Source organism: Anser cygnoides, chromosome 14 (assembly GCF_040182565.1).
Source record: "Anser cygnoides isolate HZ-2024a breed goose chromosome 14, Taihu_goose_T2T_genome, whole genome shotgun sequence".
In the NCBI taxonomy this organism is placed as follows: domain Eukaryota; kingdom Metazoa; phylum Chordata; class Aves; order Anseriformes; family Anatidae; genus Anser; species Anser cygnoides.
The window spans coordinates 18,770,968-18,792,869 of NC_089886.1; the positions used below are offsets into that span (position 1 = coordinate 18,770,968).

A 21,902-nucleotide genomic window follows, 5' to 3' on the forward strand; every position below is an offset into this window, starting at 1 on the left:
GAGCTGCTTTTTGTTGTTGTCATTCCTCTTTTTTAAGAAAGGGGCTGACATGACAAGACAGGGACTGTGAAGGACCTGCAGAAGTGGATGGGAGAAGTGACTGCAGAAGAAAAAAGGCATGTGGTACAAAGAAGAATAAGAAAGCACAGAAGGCACTGAAAGAAGTCCTCAGGAGAGGAGAAGGGAATTAAGAGTTACAAAGGGATTGAATCGTAAAAACATAATGGTCTAGAAAGCAGAACTGTGTATGTTCTTTTTTAATGTAACAATATATAGCATTTTCTACAGATGGAAAGCACGATGGTTAAAATAACTTCTATTATTTATAATCATGGCTGGTGGATACTTGTCTAAATCATGGCTTAAGAATTTTCCTTGCAAGAGCATCCTGTTGCTATGTTCTTTTTTGTCTTTAGAGATGAATAGGATGCAGTTCTTGAACGACTGTCAGAATGCCTGGTCCCTGACTCTTCACTCAGATCTGTCTCTGAAATTTGATTGTATTCAAGATGGCTGAGAACTAAATGCGGATAGAATGACTCATGTTGCCCCGAATTTGGATGACAGTCACTGAAGACTCCTGATAGTGTATCATGAGAACTTTATACCAATGGTGTTTGAAACAAGCTTACTTACCCACTTGTGATGATTTTATTTAACCTGTTTTTTTACGGATTCAAAATGTTTCAATTCTTTCAGTATGTTAGTGAGTGCTTGGCTTACCATGTGTCTGAACTTACCAAAGAAGGCTTTATGCTTCAGTTCATCCAGGAGCATTTCAGAGGTGAAAGTAACGTCAAAGTCCCAGGTGCATCTAATGGAGCTCTTACAATTCCGGCTTGTTTCTAGCAATTGTTTGGAATGGAATTCTTGTGCCTGCAGATGTACATAAGACTATTTCCCTGTTCTGCCCTCCTCCCCTTTCCTTCCTTTGGGAAGTGAGTTAGATATTCAGGAACAAAAATCCATATTACAAGTGTCCCTTTTGGAATGAGACTACTTCAAGGAGACAGGTTTGACAGGATTTATCATTTCATTGAGACTCTGGTGTTGGGAGAGACATGTAGACACTACTACAGTTTGAATAAATACTTCAGGCTCAATATCGGTGTAAAAAAATCACTACTTGCATTATGAGGTTCACCTTGCAGTACACAGTGATCCTGAAGATAGCATTATTCTTACATCAACCATTCAATGGTACAGGAAGACTTTTTTTATCCCAGCCAAAAAATACACTGGTGACTAAGACTTTGTCAAGTTCTCTCATATACTTTTAAAAGGCAAACTATATGGCATAAAGAAAAAAAAATCATTATATAGTTTCCCTATACTTTGCATTTGTACAGTGGTTGTCTTTAATATCTTAGGTTAATTGACCATTATTGTGCCTAAAGTCCAATATCTAAGAGTTTATATCATCTTGCAAAGAGCTAATGTCCCAGATTACTCTAGGATGCTTAAGCAGTTATATTAGGAGACAAGAATATGAATGTACAGGGAGTTAAATTATGATACCACTTAACAATATACTTAGCATCTTTATTTTTTAGTTACCACTTTCTGAGGGGTAGCTTTTTCATCTTCATTTGTATGTCTGAACAACCCCAATACTTATTTTCTAGTTGTGGACATTATTTCAATTCAGAAAATGTATAGCTGAAGTATATCTTCACCTCTGTGCTCAGCCCTGATGGAAGTAATAGAAATGGAACAGGTTTTTCAGGCTCCACCTTCGTAAATTTCAAAATCTGACTGGATAAAACTCTGAGTAAGAGTCTCTGACATCAGAGCTGACCTTACTTTTAGAAGGAGATTGGGCCGTAAATGACCACTGAGGTCTCTCCTGGACTGAATTACCCTATCCTATGAAGCATCTCTACTTATTTCCAGATCTTGTTTCTCTAGCTGGAGCATTTAGCTATTGGTTTCCATTGCTCTATGTCCTGTTAAAAAACTCCATAGTACTTCATGCCTCTCTCATTGCGTAAGAATACTTAAATACATCTGGGAAGCTACCTCTCGATCTCTTGCCAGACAAGCAGCTAGACAGACATTTGTCTACCCTGTGACTCATGTGCTCTATTTTACCCTGGACTGGGTAGAGTGAGAATGTTTAAATTTGTTTCGTTCTGAGGATGGATGCAGAGTTCTTTTTATTTTCATTTATTTGTTTATTGATCTGAATCAAACTCTTGTATTTCCAACAAGTTTGTTTACCATTTGGTCAGCCAGATGTTAAGTGAAGACAGCCAGACACAGGTTTCTGCAGGGCTGTTCCGCTCAGGTCCACCGTAGCCATATCACTCATTCTTTCGAAGCAGGAAACCCCAGGAATTCATGGACTAACTCCACAGCAGTCAGCTACCCTTTTTACTATGGATGGAGTATAATACTGAATTTGCACAATTTTTTTGATGCCCTGCAAAAATTGTTTATTACATGTAGGCAATTACCTTCATCAAACAAATTTCTAATCATCCAAAAGAATAAAATCAAGCTTTTTGTCCAGACCAACTGTCTCTAAAATCAGGTAGCTGGACATTAAATATTTTTCTATACTTTAATTTGTCAGGCTGTTACAGCAGCTTTCTGTTATTTTGCCAAGAACTGAATTTGGGCAGCTGGCCTGTTGTTACCTGATTCATCCCTTTTGGCATTTTCAGTATGGGCACAACATTGGCTCTCTTATAATCTTCTGGATTTTCTCCAGTTTTCCATAATTTATTAGAAAATTAACGCTAGCAGACGAGATTTTCTTTGCCTATGCTCTTTCAGTATTCTTTAATAGATTCTGCTCCCCAGGTTTCCTGATTTTAAGATGTTTATCCCTGGTAAGTCTTTTTTAGCATCCTTACTAATAATTAATTGTCAACAAATCATTTTGCCTTCTTCCTATGCAATAACTTCTCCTGTCTCTCTCCCACCTCCTTGCACAATAAAAGACTGTTCATATATGCATTCATTGTAACTGTAATTATTAATATATGAATTACACTATTTGGTATTGTATACATATTGTTACTAGAGTTGTTTTTCTCCTTTGTAGGGGAATACTTTTCATGGAATTGCATTAAATTATTTAAAATAGCATACGAAGGTTGACTGTACCTACAAGGAAAAAAAGCTTTAAAACTTATTCGAAATTAGAAATGACAGAATTGACTTAATCCTAACAGTCCAACTGTTTAGGAGAGGATTCCGAATTCCAAACTGAGATGGAATGGATTGGAGTGGCTATCATTTGTATATTTCCTGTTAAAACATGAAGAATAGAAGTTAATAAAAGCTTTCTGTACCACTAATCCTAAAATCAAACTAGAAAAAATACATATATGCTTAAATATCTTAAGACTTGCTGTGATAAAGACACTAACTCTACTTTATCTGATCAATTTTTATGCTTCATAACTTCTACTTTGTTAGTTAATATTTCCTTACCTTTTTTCTTTTATTAACCTAATATTCTTCTATTAACCTTTATTTTATCCCTGAATTGAACTTAGCTCTTTCTAGTGCAATCATAAATTTGGGAAGTTTAATATGCTGGTCTTTAGATTTTTTTTGATTTTTTTCACTCTATTTTTTCTAAGTTTTGGGAGACACTCAAACATCTACCGCAGGTAGAAAGCTGCAGTGCCATGCAGTTCCCAGGCTGCATGTTGGTTTACCAAATGATTCCATCAGTTATTAAGTGCTGTTTTTAGCATCAGGTCCCTGTGGCTATGTTTGAAGCAGTGAGGATATAATAGTACTTAATGGATGGTGTTTTGAATATAGCATTAGACTCAGAAATTGTCTCCTGTAACATCTCAACTGTTTACATAATTGAGCTGATTTTAGGAATAATGCTGACTTGACTTCAGTCTGGTATCTCCCTGTTAAATCAGCTGTAGAATTGTAACCCTGATCAGACTTGCATCAGACAGTATTTGGATCCTAGGAAACTCACTGTGATGAACTGGTAGATACAGAGCAGCTGTCACAGCTGGTGGTGGGGAAAGAAAAAACAGTACCAAAGTACCAATGTTTTGATTGCCTAAAGACTGCTTACAGGCCCAATTCAAAGAAACTAAATTTTTGTTTGGCTGGATTTACGTAAGAAAAGGCAGGGATGCTTTTGTAGTCCAAATTTAAGTATTGGCATTGCTAGAAGACAAATATATGGTGACTATTCCACTGGCTTCATTATAGCAATAATTTTTCAAGAGTAAATAGATTAATCAAATTGGAAATACTGTTTCTTGTCTATGGGGATTCTCAGATGAGGCACAGTTTTATCTCCCATTTACCTGAAACTAGGCAGTTTCATTTACTGCATCATATTAACTAAAATATATATGAACTATGAGATACTGAAAGAGAAATGAGTGTCAAACAGCTACAGGATTTACCTTTCTGGTAAGTAGGCCACTCCGAAGCCTGCTTTCAGTTTATTCTATCTGTACTTCATATTTTCTTTTCTGGAAAGAGTATTTTTAATACAAGAAAAATCCAGCCTTCTAAAGGTAGCTTTCTGTTTAGTATTGTTTTGTTTAATTACTATTATCTATGCTCCCAGGCAAGCAATTTCGGTCAGACTTTATCATGTATGTATTTTCTTTTTGTTTTGTTTTTTTTACCTGAACATGCACATATGTGCGCACACATCTTCTAGACTGATGTTTGGAAGAATACTTGATTCCAGAAGTACTTACACAACTTGAATATATTATTAAAATAAATTCAGAAACCTGACAATAGAATGAGCAGAGGATACCTACATTTTTCCCTCTTCTCTCTTCTTTCTGGAGTTGCATCTAGACAAGTAGTAATCTACAGTGGCTTAAAATTCATAAAAACTACTTATTTAAGAAATGTCATTACCTGTTTTCATTTGAAAAGCGTATTATAATATGATTTATCAATAATAACAAGGCATTGTGTTGTAGGAAGTAGAATAGCTACACAATACAAACTTCTCTCACTTGTTACAGCTGCTTGGACTGAAAGTTACCTGGTGCTGGGTACTGTGGGGTGGTTTAAGGTTGCCTCCCCTGACCCAGGCAAGGTCAAGCAGCAGGAAGTCAGGGAATTCAGCAACTTCTTTCAGGCCATTGACACCTATTCCAGCAGCCCACTGAAGTATCCCATTTGCAAGTACTGTATCATACTGTGTTCCCTTTCTGTCCTTTAGGAAAGAGGCAGCAGAACAGCGAGGGCAGGCAACCACCAGTCATTCAGGTTTGAGTTCATTGCCCCCTTAAAGTCTATCAAGAACTTCCTGCCAAAAGCTCTCTCATCTGCCTGCCAAATGTGTGTGGTCTGGCTGATACATGTTTTTCCAAACCAAAAGTTAACTTGGCATTCCAGATATGACTAAGTGACTTTTTGCTGGGGTCAACCTATAGACAAAATTAAGATCGAATACTTCACAGTTTAAGTTTTTTTGTCTTTGTGATTTACATATTGTTTTAGTGTGGAAATGGTCATAATTTTGCTTTTACATTGAAGAATAATTAACGTCCTCTCTATGATGAATCCAACATTAAACCTATTTCTTGCTTAATCCTAAGCAAGAGATAGTCTGTCATAAATATATATATTAGATTGCAGAGTTCCAATGGAAAGTGGATTTATTTATATTAATATGCTTAATAAGAAGCTATTAGAATATTTAGCCTTGGATACTAGATATTAAATTAATGTACTGCATTGAATATTCACAAGTAATTGTGAAATACATCTTGTGAAAGGAGCAAAGCCAATAATTAAGTATATGAACTTGGAAAAGATGCTTAACATATATCACTTATCAGTTCATGTACTTGCTGTTAATGCAAGACTTCTATACATCTTGATTTATTCAAAATAGTTGAATATACACAATGAACTTAACTAAACAAATACTAATTTAAATTCAGGTGTCATTTAATACAGCTATAGTTCTCATTCTAAGATGCACAATATAGTAAAAAGATAATAACAGGTAGAAGAGCCACTGCTTCTCTAGACTGGCTTACTCAGCAATCATAGAAAACTTTCCACTTTGGATTGCTGTTCCAATGCTACAGCAAGGCAGATAACCTAATATTATAGTTCTACTTTAAGGGCAGGAGATGAAACAGCAATAAAAATAGGTATACAGATGGAAACTGTTTCATTTTTCCATATGCTAATATCAAACTAGTAGGTCTCATAATCATCGGTCTCATTAGTGGCTACATTTTCAAAAAGGTCTCAAAAGGATCTTTAAATGTGAATAGCCAGAGAGATCTGCACAGACAAAATTGATGCAAAAATTTGAAGAAGCAAAAATTAGATGCAAAGTGTTAATGTCATGGAACAGCTGGAATGCAATTTTGTGTGTAAATAGTTTGCACATAGGACAGCATTTTTATCTCAAAAATGTCTTTGTCAAGCTTTGAATGGTGTAATGGGAAGTTTTTACATTATTCTCTATTGTTCAAGATGACCATTTTTATAAAATGTTTAAAATTTTTTTAACTTATGAAATTTTGAGTAGTGAAGAAGGGGCCAGCCTGAGAGCCAGGGACCCATTGATGCCAAAGACAGCAAGTTATAACAGTGTTGGTAACATACAAATGTGGTCCTAACATGAGTCTTTGAAGCAATCAGTATCTATGGCAAAAAGGCCATGTGATGTATCTTCATGGCTTTCTAAGAATTATGATATTATGGCAGAAATCAGTGTCAAGTTTTAGTTGAAATTTTCCTTATTCTCTTCACCATAACATGCAATGATTTAGCTTTTGATTTACTTTGCTAAAAGATTTATACTGAGCCTCCTAAACACTGAAATCTTCTTAACATCGATCCCATCATTTCTACATTGTATGTGATGGATTTTGATGGTTTCTTTGAGCACAGTGAAAATAAATTGTATCTACCTACCCAGCGAATATTCACCAGTTCCCTGATCTATCCATCTTATTTGAAGATGGACTTTTCTGCTCGTATTTTGGAACAACCATCTGTAAAAATGTTCTGTATTAAAAATGAATAGTTTCATATTGTAAAAACCTTTATTATACCAAATAATATGAAGTAATGTGAGAGCATTGATTTCCAAGTCCTTCTTGATTAATACAGAATGCTTGTACACGCTATATATACATTAAAAATCATGCTTAGTCTTGAGACACTTAACCAGCTGATACATGAATCTTTATTTATGTAATGCACTCCATTTGAAGTATGTGATGTCTTTAAGATACCTGGTAACTTTTATTATTAATCATTTATATTCCTTTTTTTTCCCTTTATTATTTCTGCCTGTTGGACTCAAAATGAACCTTGCCAAACCATAAAACTGGTTTTAAGAGTACTTTCCAGAACAATTGCTAATTGGGACTGACAGCACAAGTTGAGAAAAAACATGACAAAGTATTGTGGACTTCATGCCTGGGCAGAACACTGTTAAGTACTAGTACATGTTGTTATCCCCAGACCTGCGCGGTTCTTAGGAGATCTACAGGCTGTGTGGTTAGAAATTTAGGTTTCCTATCTTGTTGGAAAAAATACTTTTGTACTAATTTTAAGTTTAGGCAGCAAATAGACAAACGCAAACTGAAACTTGTGTTTCTAAAGCCCACAGTAAAGGTATGCAGAACTTGCAGATGTGTACCTATTTTAAACAATTTTAAGAAAGCTGTTCTAAGTACTGAAACAAGTCATTGGTTTCCAATCAACTGATACCTCTTCAGTTATCAAAAAGTTTCTAATGGTAATTGCTAATGTCAACTCTTGAATTTCTAATCTTGCATATCACCTGTGGGTACTAATTTATTACATAAGATTTTTACCTTTATCCAACCTTACTTCACCTCAGTTCATCTTTTGTTCTTTCTTTAAACACACAAATATCCCTTTAAAGTGTTTTAATGTTCTTTGCATTTTATATAAATCATATTTCTTCTTCCTGTGTTCTCCTTCCCCATCTGCTCTTAGTTAATAATTCCCTAATTCTGTGGGTATAGGGAGGGCTTTTTAAAAGTCTTTTTAGGAACAAAACTTTCTACCCCAATATGTCACACAACCTATAGAACAATGTTTAAGATGTATGCTGCAGAAGTCAATTTTAGTATATTGTTTAGAATTTGTGAGTTGGTAGCAGTTGATTCATTATTCCAACCCTTTAGGATTTATCTAGCCTTGTATTAAAAACAAACAGGCAACATATGTTTTTCTTCCTGAAAATTGAATTTTTTAATGTGCATTTAGGCTCACCTCAAAGCAATTAATAGCTGAATTTTTCATGAATTTATGTCATGCTCTCTTTAATTTTATAATAACTTTTGCCTGTAGGACCTCATCCAAATACTGCTACTGTGTTTCATGCATCATGAACTATCTTAAGGTTTTTAAGCTTTGGTAGGTCATTTCAGCACCTTCTTAAATCCAATACCTTGGAAAGGAATGGGGCATATAATGGAATTATTCCAGAAAGTAAAAGACGGCATCACAATGTTGAAAGTATGTATTTGTTCCTGGAATTGACTGGTCATTTCTGTAACAATGTTTTGGATGGGTTCTGTTCTTGTTGTTTTAATGTATTTTTTTAAAAAATAAGTAAAGACTGTTCTTTAGGAATAAATTTTTCATGTATCTGAAGCAATTTGCCAAGAATCAGCAAGTTGCTTTGTGATACAGTGACACAGAGGAACATATTTAGAAGGCATATGGTAGAGAAAGCAGGGTGTGCTGCACCCTGGGAGATCTCTTCCTATTTTCCTGCAGTACTTCACTGACTAGAGCACATGCATATGGGGCTCTCTTGAATGTGCATTAATTGAATAAGAGACCATTTCCTAATGATGAATTCTATGCTCATTTAGTTTTTCTTGTTTACAAAAATAACACCCTTGAACAGTCAGTATATAATAATTACTGGTGTCCACTAAAAGAATTAAATAATGTGTCTTTGTTATTCATGATTCAGTTGTTTTGTGCATAATATAAAATTTCAGATGAAGTAAAGGAGAGAAGATGACAGAAGTGTTAAAAATATATACACATAATATAGGTACCTATTCTCTATACATGACTATATAGAGAAGATAAATAAGATATGACAATGTGCATGTGTCTAGCCTGTGTTAATCTTCAGCTGCCTGATGTCTTGTTTTCAAGCACACTGACATTTGCAATAAAGGGCAAAATGCCCTTTTTTCTTTTTAAAGGGTCCCCTATATTGCAATCACAACAGTCACAAATGTGGTTACTTTTAGGCTAGCATGTGTTTCGAATATCAGTAGTATCACTGAGCTCAGTGTGGCCTGCAAGTGCTTTCTGAGAAGCCTGAGTAATTAGTGCACGCTGAGTTTCATGCTGCTATAGCTCTGCTTCTAATACCTAGGCTAAATATAGTTCCACAGGAAGCCCTGTCAAAGATACTGTAATGTAGATGAGTTTTTGTGAAAGGTACAAGTTCAGAGTTAACGTACTACTACCATCTTTCTTGAAGGATCAAAACAGGGCTTCAGTGGGATAGGAGTAATGCAGAATCTTTTGTAGCCTACTCTAAATGTTTTGATTCCCTACTATACATTGGAATCTGTCCTGAATTATATGTCATGAGGAGGAGTATGGACTGACTCCAAAATTAGCAGCAATTAAAAACAGCGTAAGTTCTCTGCATACTGCATCTAGACATGAATGATCCAAGCAAAGACTTTATTGTATTTATTCTATTCAGAACTTAGGATAGGATAGTGGTCTATCTGCTTCAGTGGACAATAATAGGACTTAAGAGAGAGGTATGAAGCCATGTGATGTACTTGATTTGGCATCTTGTTGCAGTCTAATCCTATGATTATATGTGAATTACAATCCAGCATTCATAGCAGAGAACATGTTCCCCTTTCTACTTTTGCCTTCCTATTTGTTCATAGAATCATGGAATGGTGTGAGTTCAAAGGGACCTTAGATATTGCCTAGTTCCAACCTGCCTGCCCTGCACAGGGACATCTCCGGTGTTCTTGGGAAAGTCGCAGCCTTTTGCATATGCTTCATTTGACTAACAGAGCTACTTTGAAGTGGCGTGTTATTTTATATTTATTTTAGTAAAATTTTATGCTAAGAATACTATAATATTAGCATACTTATGAGTCCTTAGCATACATAGCATACTATGTATGTTCAGCTGTAACCCAAAAGAATTTTCTTATTCTTAAAAAGCCTAAAAATACTATCTACCAGTTCTTCACTTTATCTTTAATTTGTCAAGCGTTGCAAAGAGTGCTCATCAGGTAGAGAAACAGAGTTCATTCAAAACTTAGTCTGGTGTATGCACATAAAAATTTTCAACTCTGAGTTTCATAGGTTGTCTTGATAGTGCTTGCTACTGCAGTCTTCAGTTCTTTCAAAACTACTGAAGTCATGTTATTCACATAACAATCTGATCGCTCCTCATATTTCATTCACTGCTCTTACACTTCTTAATATTTCTTGCTTTGGGAGTGCTTTTCTTTCTCTCCTTTTTCTTTCTCTCCTTTTTCTTTCTCTCCTTTTTCTTTCTCTCCTTTTTCTTTCTCTCCTTTTTCTTTCTCTCCTTTTTCTTTCTCTCCTTTTTCTTTCTCTCCTTTTTCTTTCTCTCCTTTTTCTTTCTCTCCTTTTTCTTTCTCTCCTTTTTCTTTCTCTCCTTTTTCTTTCTCTCCTTTTTCTTTCTCTCCTTTTTCTTTCTCTCCTTTTTCTTTCTCTCCTTTTTCTTTCTCTCCTTTTTCTTTCTCTCCTTTTTCTTTCTCTCCTTTTTCTTTCTCTCCTTTTTCTTTCTCTCCTTTTTCTTTCTCTCCTTTTTCTTTCTCTCCTTTTTCTTTCTCTCCTTTTTCTTTCTCTCCTTTTTCTTTCTCTCCTTTTTCTTTCTCTCCTTTTTCTTTCTCTCCTTTTTCTTTCTCTCCTTTTTCTTTCTCTCCTTTTTCTTTCTCTCCTTTTTCTTTCTCTCCTTTTTCTTTCTCTCCTTTTTCTTTCTCTCCTTTTTCTTTCTCTCCTTTTTCTTTCTCTCCTTTTTCTTTCTCTCCTTTTTCTTTCTCTCCTTTTTCTTTCTCTCCTTTTTCTTTCTCTCCTTTTTCTTTCTCTCCTTTTTCTTTCTCTCCTTTTTCTTTCTCTCCTTTTTCTTTCTCTCCTTTTTCTTTCTCTCCTTTTTCTTTCTCTCCTTTTTCTTTCTCTCCTTTTTCTTTCTCTCCTTTTTCTTTCTCTCCTTTTTCTTTCTCTCCTTTTTCTTTCTCTCCTTTTTCTTTCTCTCCTTTTTCTTTCTCTCCTTTTTCTTTCTCTCCTTTTTCTTTCTCTCCTTTTTCTTTCTCTCCTTTTTCTTTCTCTCCTTTTTCTTTCTCTCCTTTTTCTTTCTCTCCTTTTTCTTTCTCTCCTTTTTCTTTCTCTCCTTTTTCTTTCTCTCCTTTTTCTTTCTCTCCTTTTTCTTTCTCTCCTTTTTCTTTCTCTCCTTTTTCTTTCTCTCCTTTTTCTTTCTCTCCTTTTTCTTTCTCTCCTTTTTCTTTCTCTCCTATATGGAATCATAGAATCACTCAGGTTGGTAAAGACCTCTAAGATTATCTAGTCCAACCTCTATCCTAGTACTGAAGTCCACTGCTAAACCATGTTACTAAGTTCTACATCTACCCATTTCTTCAAGACCTCCAGGGATAATGACTCAACCACTTCCCTGAGCAAACTATTCCAAACCCTTTCTGTAAAGAAACTTCTCCTAATATCCAACCTAAACCTCCGCTGGTGTAACTTGAAGCTATTTCCCCTCATTTTATCACTTGATGTTTGAGAGAAGAGCCCGATCCCCACCATACCAAAAACCTCCTTTAAGGTAGTTGTAAAGTACAATTTTGAGCCTTCTTTTCTCCAAGCTAAACAATACATGTAATATATATATATGAATATGCATATTTCTTATTCACTGTATCTAAAGAACTAAACCAAAAAAAAACAAAACAAAAAATGTCTCACTTAAAGATCTATACAGGTACTTACTTCCCACATGCATTCTGCAAAATTCTAAAGGTTTTTTTAACCTTAATTTGTTCTTCCTATTTTTGGCAATCATATTTGAATTGCAACCTTCTAGCCAGCCACTGCTTAGAATCTTCCTGCCTTAATTTTGACAGTTCCATTCAGAAAAAGTGTTACTCTGCTATACAAACACTTTCAGATATCCTCACTAAATGTTTAACAGGAGAGTGTCCAGGCTGATTCCTACAGATTTTAGCTTCCATTGAGTTTTCTTCATCGTCTTCATAACTGCTGTAGCTTACTCATTTGAAAAGTAACTGGGTCCTGAGTTTCAATGTCACAATATTATCTTTTAGTTTGATCTCACAAAACATGTCAAATTTAATTAAATTGTGTTTACTCTGTACTACTTCAGCCATACTTATTTACATGAATTATTTCAGGAAGTTACTTAGGGCAAAGTCAAGAATAGCCTACTCTCCTGTATGCTTCAGAAAGAGCTTTTCGAAGATGCAATTGTTTATTACTTTCAAAATTGTCTTTCCAATTTATGTTGTGATGTGACATCCAACTTATTTATATTTTGTATATTTTCCTAGCAGACTTTGTTATAGATCATCCTACTTGTTCTGAAGACCACCAGATGCTTTCAGCTGTAGGGGTGCTCTTATAACCTGGCTAATGTAGTAGCATGTGCATGATCCTAGGTTCTGACATCTGAACTAGAACAGAACAAAGCTTACTTAGAAATATTGCTAAATTGGCTCAGGATACAACACTTTAGTATAAGAGTTATCCATCAGGTACACAGAACCAGAAGCTTTGGGTAGTGCCCCAGTGCCTATCTATTGGAGAAAAAAAAAGTCAGGGGTTTTTGGGTGGAGGGGGCAGGCAGGATGCCTGTTGTCACATTGATACTGAACCACACATTCAGTGCAGTGAAAAACGACAACATAACATCGGTGTGGACTTCAAAATATTTTAATGCTGTATTAGATGTGTAGAGTCATCGTCATTAGTTTTAAGCAAATAAGAGCCAAAGGTAATATTAATAAACAATATTCGACTTGTATTTTGCATTTTTCCTTTCAGGATTCAGGTTATATGCATATCTAATTTACATATATAATGGAAACACACTATATATTCTCCAATTGTTACCAACACAATTTTCTTCATAGATATGTTTATATACATGTCTTTGGCACTGACTGAAAAATTTATCTTGTCTTGTTTCAAAAGTGCAAACCTTCTCTCAAAAAACTCTGAAGCCTACCTTAAGGTTTCTCATTGCAAATTGTTATTTATGTATTTATTGTTCTAATGTATTTTTAAAAGGATCTGTCATCCTGTTCACCATTTTCCTCTTCTGGTATAGGCCGTAGGAAAGAACTTTAAAATCCTTTTCCTGAAAAGAAAGGCAGGATTACTAATGAGAATATTCAAAACATAATGATGCCTGGAGTGTTTGCATTCTTCCAAGAGATAAGTTCATTCCTGCAAATACATAAAAGTATTTGAAGGTGATGAAATAGAAGGAAATAGAAAGTTGTTCTGTTTTTTCCTCAAAAAAAGTCAAAGACTGAATGGTGAAATAATCACTTATTTTAGAGGCATTATAAATTAAAATAAAAATATATTATGTAGAAATACAAAATTATATTGTAATAACCTTAAACACTATTCATGCAGAATTATATGTGGAATAATGGTCAGATCTTCTGTGTATATGGCAAGTTCCCCTGTGGGGCTATGGACAACATCATCTGAAAATTGATAGGTTCAGAAAAAAATGCCAAGTGCATATGACAGCAACATCCATCAGTCTTGCCCTGTAAAGAGAACTCTCATCTGTAACCTCAACAACAGGCTGTGACCATGTTAACTCTATCTTTTATTTAGTGTAAAAGGTCACAACAGGGACTAATGCAGGGAAACAGAAGCTGTTCAAACTCAAAACAGGAAAATAATTAAATGGGACTCTTCCTTTTATAGCTTTTTGTAGTTGGTCTTTAGCCCTTCATTTCTTGATATGCTCAAATGAGTCTTGATTCCTTATGGTGATACAAATGACCAGTATTTACAGACTGTAACTACAGAAATGAAAATATATTTGAAAGATAGGTTCACCTCTTTCTGGACCTATCTGAACTCTGGGACTTGCTGAACATGCAAGTTTTTCACGCATACAGAGCGAGATTATCAGGCTTTGTTGTGGAAGTTACGAAAAGCATGCTTGGCTTTTCATAGTGAGCTAAACAGCTAGCTGTAACCAAAGTTAAGCTAAATACATAAAGATGAAAAATTATTGCACCATACAGAGGAGGTCTTATTCTGCATTCAACTTCCCTTTTTTTATAATGTGAAATTTGTGGAGTTATTCCTGATTTACATTGATGTAGGATGTCAAAAATTGCCATTTTAAGACATGAACATTATTTAAATGTAGAGCAGTACTTGTAACATCAAATATGGGTATTACTCAGCTGCCTTTTTTCACCTGAGAGTAAATTAACAAAGTTAATACTGTGATTAGTATTACTTAATCAAGCCTCAAAAAGCATAAGAATCTGAGGATGACTTCATTTCCATCTAGTACTTTTTTAGATAAAATTTGCTACTTATTTCCTTTTAATTTCCCTGGAAATGTGGTATAGACCATATAGGTAGGAAGATATTGGATAATCAGGGCTCTTGGGCACTCTTCCAGTTTTCTGCCACTTGGTGCTTTGTAAGATGGGTCTTGATGTTGCTACTCCCAAGCTGAATGTGGATTTTACCATTAATTTCAGTAGGAAGTGGCCTGGGCACTTAGCCAGCATGAGCTTCATCTATCTCATCTGTAGATTTGGCATAATACGATAGAAAGTAACTCATTTGCATTAATGAGACCTCCTTCAGGTCATAGTTGTTTGTAAATTACGAAGTATGAGCACAAAATTGGGTGGGAGAAGAGAATGAATGGTAACTACCCACAGAAACATTGAGATATTTTAGAGAGATCCTTGGATGCAAAGTGATAAATACGGATGGTATCGCTACGTTTTGTTCAGTGTATGGCTTCTTGAGAGGAGGGATTGTTCTACGGTTGTTTTGTTGTGGTTTTGTTTGGTTGTTTGTGTTTTGTTTGCTTGTGGTTTGTTGTTTTTTTTGTTTTTGCTTTGTTTTGTCTTGGTCTTTTGAATTGTTTTCCCATGTTATTTTTCTAGGACATGTTTGCAGCACCTGTGTAATCCACACTAAATTAATTTTATTTTCTGTTTTCACCTTCTACTTTTCAGGTTCATTCACTCATCTGGTTTTAAGTAATTTGCACTGCTTTAGATATGCCCACGTAAGTTGCATCTTAAAATGTTCTTTCTGACAAGTCAAAATAGTGTATTTGCATTTGCTGGCCAGGCACATTGCCATCTTGACTGGCCTTAAGTCCATTTCCATGGTATACCATTTAAGTAATAATTCCCTTTCTGTAGAAAAGCGATACAGTTCTATAAAATACTCTCAAATCAATTCAACAAACTATTCCGTTCATTTTCTGCTGAACAGAAACATCTTTGTGTGAAATTTCTGTCTTCCAGCATCTGCAAATAGGGGCAAGATCACTTGTACACCAAGTATTGATTCCGTAATACATTTGTCCTGTATGCACAAAGTTAGAAACCACCAGTAGGGCATAATGTGCTGCAAACCATGTATTTTATGATTATTACAGCACTTCAGGACATATGCTCTACTCTAGGACTAACCAAGGTTTTAAGGTAGAGGGGAAGGAAGAATATTGGCTTGAGCCATTTGGGGTGGGAATGCAAGAAGGTGCAAGACAATAAGGAGCACTGTGTGTTCTCCATTTCTTCTCAGAGAAGGCTGGAAGTAATAGCTCTGTGTGTTTGCAGACAGCAAATTCATCTCCCTTTCTAGCACACCAGTAAAAGGACAGCTATAATCCATTGTACAGTCAGATACAAACTTGTACTCTCCTAGTTTTCTTAAAGAAAAAAACTGCTTGAAGAGCAGTTAAAGTATTGCTTACGTTCATTCATAGTAGTTCTCTTTGAACTCTATCACTAAGTTTCTGTTTTTTTGTTTTTAACCAGAATGATTGTTCACCAGATGATATAAGGATCTTGTTTGAGTTGGAAAATGTATTGAATAATACTGTTATCTTTTTAATTAAACGTGTAAAATATTTTGCATTTTTAAAATTGATCCACTGATTATGCTTTGGCTGTCATATGCTGGTCACAGTTGGTTTCTTTGGGTTTTGTTTACATTTATTAAGACATTTTTTATGTGAAATCTCTTACAACTACAAATGGCAAAATAGATTAAAAATCTCCTGTGAAGTTTAGTTATTTACAGGAAAATAAAATACATTTTTAAGTCTCACTCTGGATCAAAACATATTTGGTAGTTGGTATCACAGAGCTCAGGAGTCTCAATGATCACTTCAGTAGTCTCCCTTTGTCCAGAGAATAAAGAACTCATGTAAGAGCTGTGTTTGATTCCTGAGACAGAAGCACTGTTTCACATTTTAAATGTTACTTTAAATGAGCAGGTGGTTTTTTCTTCCCCTGGCCTCCCTTTTAAATAAATGGCTCTCCTTTCTTCATATTTCACTGTGTTGGAGCATAACCCTTGCCTCTGCTATTCTTTTTTCTCTTCCACTTCACTACTTTTCCTGTCTCAGTTCTTGCCTTTTTTTTTCCAGTGTTATCCCCTTAACTGGTTAAGGTGATGGCCATAATAGGGAGGAATTTTCTGAACTAGCGAGGTAGTCCTTGCTAAGAAAATCCATCTGGAACTATGTAGATCTCTATTTAGTCTTAAAACCTGCATACTTCTTTTTTAACCAGACCCAAAATTGGTTTTAGAAGCTTAAATGGCTTTGAAAAGAAAATAGTTCTCATTTTTCAGCAAAAGCTTCTAACCTAAAAGCTCTAGAACCCTCAGATGTTGTTTTTAACAATATTCTGGAACGTATTATTCAACAACAACAAATTCTGAAGTCAACTCTGACCAGGAGGGCTTAGAAATGAAGACCAAATCCTGCAATCAATTGATGCAGACAAATGCCACTCCATTAATTTAATATCAGGTTTCTGCAATCTGCTTTCAGGGCTGAATCTTATGAGAACAGAGTGGAGGAGATTTAGACTCACAGAGTGACATAATCTTGGTCTGCATTTTGTGCGGCCTTTTAAATGTTTTACTATCCTTAACCTAGGCAGTCATCCCTCATGCCCTGCTCTGCTTTCTTGTCAAAGGATGTGTATACTGTAGATATTTCCTAGCTATATAAATGCCAATGTAACCAAAATTGAGGAATTCAAAAATTGTCGTCTATGTAACTGTTAAACTAATTTATTCCTCCACTTTGAAGGAAATGGGACTTTTTGTGGTGCCTCATATGAGGACTGTAGATTTCATTCCATCATAATTCCAGGTGCTGCACATTTTGTATTTCACTCCAGTCCCCACTGAGTTGCTGACAATTGCCTTCAATCAAAGCACTTGTGGATGTCTCATACAACCTTTTACTTCCATTTTTGAATCTGTACTTTGATTTCACATTAAAAGACTTTCTTCAATATACATGTAAGGTATATTGATCCCAGGCTACACAAAAAATAAGCGGCTATATTTTTATTAAAAGATATAACAGTTATTTGATTCAGAAAATGCTATCTGGGTCATGAGCTGGGTTAAGTTCTTATCTGTAGTGTCTTTAACCCTGTGGGGACACCATGCAGTGAGTCAGAGAATGAACAAATCTGAACCCCAGTAAATGAAGTCCTACATAGAGATGTAAACCAAATAGAGACAGTTACTTGCCCCTCTCGTTTGCTCTCCTCTCACAATTAAATGAAATTCTCACTGTATCAAGTGATACTTATTTCCTAAGCAATTTATCACACTCAGTTTCTGTACAGTACTGATGATTTCACCTGTTTTTAAGGGCCAAAATTGGCAGGTCATATACTATTGCCTTTGTTGGTTGCTTTACCACTTTGGAGATTTCTAGATATACAGTATTCAAAGCTAATACGAATCTGGAAATCCCAGATGATTTTCACTACACAAAACCAAATTCCATTGGCTGTGAAAAGTAGAATCAAGGTGCATCTTCATGAATCATTTGTTTCTGTGCATGTGTTGAAATGTCAATGTCTATACTGATGGGCTGATTGCAAACAGGATGGTGTATGGTGCATGGATGCTGACATAGATCTGACCACCTAAAAGGACAAGTGAAACCAAGATGGGAGTACATTCAAACTTTGTTCGGGAGAATTTTACTAGGCTTGGCTGTTTGGTTTTACTTGGATCTACAACTTCACAGAAGTTGGAAATAGAAAATGTATCAAAGTAAATTATTACAAGGATTCTGCTGAAAATTATAGAATAAAATTATCTTATAGATGGAAAAAACTCTCAACAGAGTATTTCCAGTATTACTGCATCTTACCAAATGCTCAAGAACTCAGTAAACATTACTTCCAAAGAACAGTATGCATACCTACCTGTTGAGATGCAGTGAAAGGATTTCTTTTAAAGTGGGGTTTTACCCCTTTTTAAAGAGGGGTTGTTCACATTACTCGTGGTACAGAGATGCAGTTCCTGGGCTAGCATAAATCAGCAGCATTTTTTATGTCTAGGGACTGGAGTGACTGGCTCACTTGAGAACCTGTCTGGAAATTCTTATCCCATCTGAAAGTATATTTTGCAAAATCTATACATTTACAGCAAAGTATTTTAAAATCACTTCAGAGCAGTTCTTGGTACATGGCCTGGGATATTGCTCATGGTGACAGGAATATATTGCTACAGTCAAGGGCTGACAAGACAAACAAAGTATGACATCACCTATAACCCATTTCTTACCCAGTGTCACACAATGGCCAGCAAGGATAGCGGACTATTACTTTAGCGTGTTTTAATGTTATTTAGGTATTCTTTTGCACTCTGCAAAGCTGAAAGCTAAGAATCACAATGATCTGCAATTGGCATCCAAATTTTTGGTTTCTCTGTTATCTCTGTAGTACTTGTAATCTCATAATAATATTAGAGCTAAAAGTAATTATCATATCCAACCAGGAACCAGGTTGTTTCTTCATTGTAAGACACCCCAAATCTTAGCAATCCTTAAATATGTTACGCAAATGGTTCTGTATCTCGCCAATACTGTTGTTCATACCAGTCACTTCCTACCCTTTTCAAGCAAACACACAGACACAAGTGAGAAAGAGGAAACCATTTATTTAACAAGTTGCTTAAAATAAGATGGAGATTCTGAGGGTGATGAAAAATTTTAATAAGGAAGGTGCTAAGAAATTTTAATTTTGAAATTTTGAATTTGAGATAGACCAGAACTCATGGTCAGACAAAAAGTGGTACTCTCAAAAGCGTATAGGAAATCATTAAACAGTTTTCAAAAGGTAGAGTATTGTATGACTTTGTACTCCATGTCAATACTTAATATCTCTATCACATAGGCTTGTCTAGGCCCACAAGGACTGGCATGGTGGTAGGATGTTTTACTGGTAGACAGGGGGGTGTTCACATCAAGCCAAAATCATAAGTTATGGAGAGCATCCCAAGCGTGGCTCAACAGAAGCTTTAAACTTAAAAAAAAAAAAAAAAAAAAAAAAGATGCACACTCTCTCTTCCACATGGAGTGCACCATTATATCCATATGCACTGCATTTGGCTGAGGGATGCTCCGTGCCTCTTTATTGGAGCAGCCAGCCTGAGAGCAGGTTTCCCTGCACAGGGGTGTCCTAGGGCAGAACAAACGTTCCCTCAGTATCCGTGCATACGCGGGGACCAAATGCTGGATACATTGAATTCTCGAATTCATTGTGTGCGCTAGGCTAGCACTCCTAGGGACAGACGGTTCTCTTCTAGCCCCGATGTTACGTTAAGATCTACGTAAGTCCTGTCGCTCCAGCACTGACTTGCCAGCTCTCGGGCTCTGGTTTGAAGCTGGTTCACGTTCAGACACGGTGAACGCACCAGTTCTGTGGTGTAAAGGCAATTAGTAGCTGAGGTTTGGAACCAGTTGAGGGGTGGGCAGCGCTAGATGTGGTCCCATGTTAGCACCCGCGGGTGAGTTTCACAGTGCGGGACCAACGTGCTTTACTTTGAGTCCTCCGTCCTGCCGTATGATTGCAGAAGGGGAAAAAAATGCCTGTTATGCACATAAAGCAACCTGATTCACCGCACGGGGTATCCACCATCTTCCTTCGGGGCTGTATTTCAGAAGGACTGAGCGAAGTAGCCCAGCACCGTGAGAGCCGAAACCTCCAGCCGCGGCCGGGGGCGGCTCCTGCCTCGGGCAGCTGCGCACCCGTTCGTGCTTCGTCCCTTGCAGTTGGGCTCTATTTAAATACACTCAGGGGAATTTTTATATTTAGCCTGCGCGCACGCACACACACACACACCAAGTCTTGTCTGTTTCATTTGGAAAAGTATTTTCTCCCTCTGTAATTGTCATGGTTTTCAAATGGGAGAGGAAAGTGAGAATGCCCCAGTGAATCCCTCCCCCCGCCCCCCCAGCAGCCCTAAGGAAGCTCCCTTTTTCCCTGCAAGCAGAAAACCGACCCGACACTTGCTCTCGGCGGCGCAAGGTGGGGCTTTTAAGGCAGTGTCGGGGAGGGGGGGGGGACACGGCTCCTTCGTGCCTGTGGCACCTGCGCCCCTGCCTTTGGCCGGGCCAGGGGAGCGGCTCCGCCGGCGGGACGCGCCGCTAGACCCCCCGGGGCTCCGGTGGATCCCGGTGGGCTCCCCAGGGTCCCGGCGGGCTGCCCGAGGGTCCCGGCTAGGCGGCAGGGGGGTGCTGCGGGGCCCAGCACGCCAGGCGCCGGGCTGCGCGAAATGGCCGCCTGCTGCCAGGGACCGACTCTTCGCTGCGCCGGCTTCGGTTCCCTGTGGTTCCCCCAGGGGAGACGGCGTCCCACCGCCCCCGCAACCAGTCCGTCCTTCGAGGGACACCTCCTCCTCATCCTCCTTCCTCCTCTTCTTCCTCTCCGGGCAGCCCCCCCCAGCCTCACGCCTGCCGCCGAGCCCACGCGTGGCCGTGGGGCCGGGCACGGGGCGTGCGGGACCGCGTTGGGCTGGGGGCGCAGTGGCTCTCCGGAGCTCCCTCACCTCACCTCACCCTCGTCCCTCCCCCCGCTGCATTTTTTCCCCCTTCTCCTCCCCCTTCCTGCAGCTAGTTAAGTATTTCTTTTGGTAATTGACGCCCCCGGTGGTCCCGGGCCCGGCCCGGCCGTGTGCACGCCCAGCGCCGATCGCTCCGGCAGCGCCGGGCGGCAGCAGCAGCAGGAGGAGGAGGAGAAGGAGGTGTAAAAGGTGCTGTGAGCACAAGGCAGATTGGCGAGGAATCCTTGAAACCCGCTGTTTGTGGTTGTTTTTTTGTTTTGGTTCGTTTTGGGTGGTGCTTTTTTTCTTTTTCCCTTTTCTTCTTCTTTTTTTATTTCTCTTTCTTCTCTCTGTCTCTCCTTTTCTGCTCAGGATTTAAATGTCACTCAAAGCATCCCAAAATCAGCTTTCTACTCGTCTCTGGTTTCTTCTGAGGCATTAACTGGATCACACGCTGCATTTGGAGAGCTCGGGTGGCTCACCCACGAAGGTAAGGGGGCTGTCTTGCGAACCTGCACCGGGTCTCTGTGCCCACCGAACGCTTGATTCCCTTTCGGGGCGTTGTTTTTTTCCCTTTCCCCGGTCAGGCTTCTCTCTACCTGAGGACCTCGCAACCCGGGGTTAACCACGGCCTGAGGCACGGAGACTGCGCTGGCCGAGCCGGCCGGGGGGAGCGGGGCCGGGCGGGCGGCACTGAGAGACCGGGGGGAGCTGGCGGCGGCAGCCGGAGCCCCTCTCCCGCCCCAGTGCCTCTACCCCAGGACCAGAGCCTGGCAGCACAGTAAGGCAGGAAGCAGCCTAATCCC

The 21,902-nt window shown here is 38.0% G+C and overlaps 1 protein-coding gene and 1 long non-coding RNA gene across 10 annotated transcripts in view; both read left to right on the plus strand.

Annotated features, from left to right (window-relative positions):
* LOC106034363 (uncharacterized) overlaps positions 1-16,566 on the plus strand; it is a 41,267-nt gene extending 24,701 nt beyond the window's left edge. For both annotated transcript variants that reach the window (XR_010825005.1, XR_007163571.2), the window contains 2 exons: positions 15,237-15,289; positions 16,050-16,566. This is a non-coding gene — a long non-coding RNA (uncharacterized lncRNA). The remainder of the gene's footprint in view (positions 1-15,236; positions 15,290-16,049) is intronic.
* Positions 16,567-20,546: 3,980 nt separating this feature from the next.
* GABRB2 (gamma-aminobutyric acid type A receptor subunit beta2) overlaps positions 20,547-21,902 on the plus strand; it is a 162,796-nt gene continuing 161,440 nt past the window's right edge. Inside the window, exons 1-3 of one of the 8 annotated variants that reach the window (XM_048064694.2) lie at positions 21,171-21,306; positions 21,469-21,586; positions 21,684-21,877. The gene's annotated coding sequence lies outside the window, so the exon portion shown is untranslated. Of the gene's footprint in view, positions 20,583-20,712; positions 20,732-21,170; positions 21,587-21,683; positions 21,878-21,902 lie in introns of those variants that run through there. The other 7 variants (XM_013178462.3, XM_048064692.2, XM_013178461.3 and 4 more) reach the window with 7 other exon arrangements.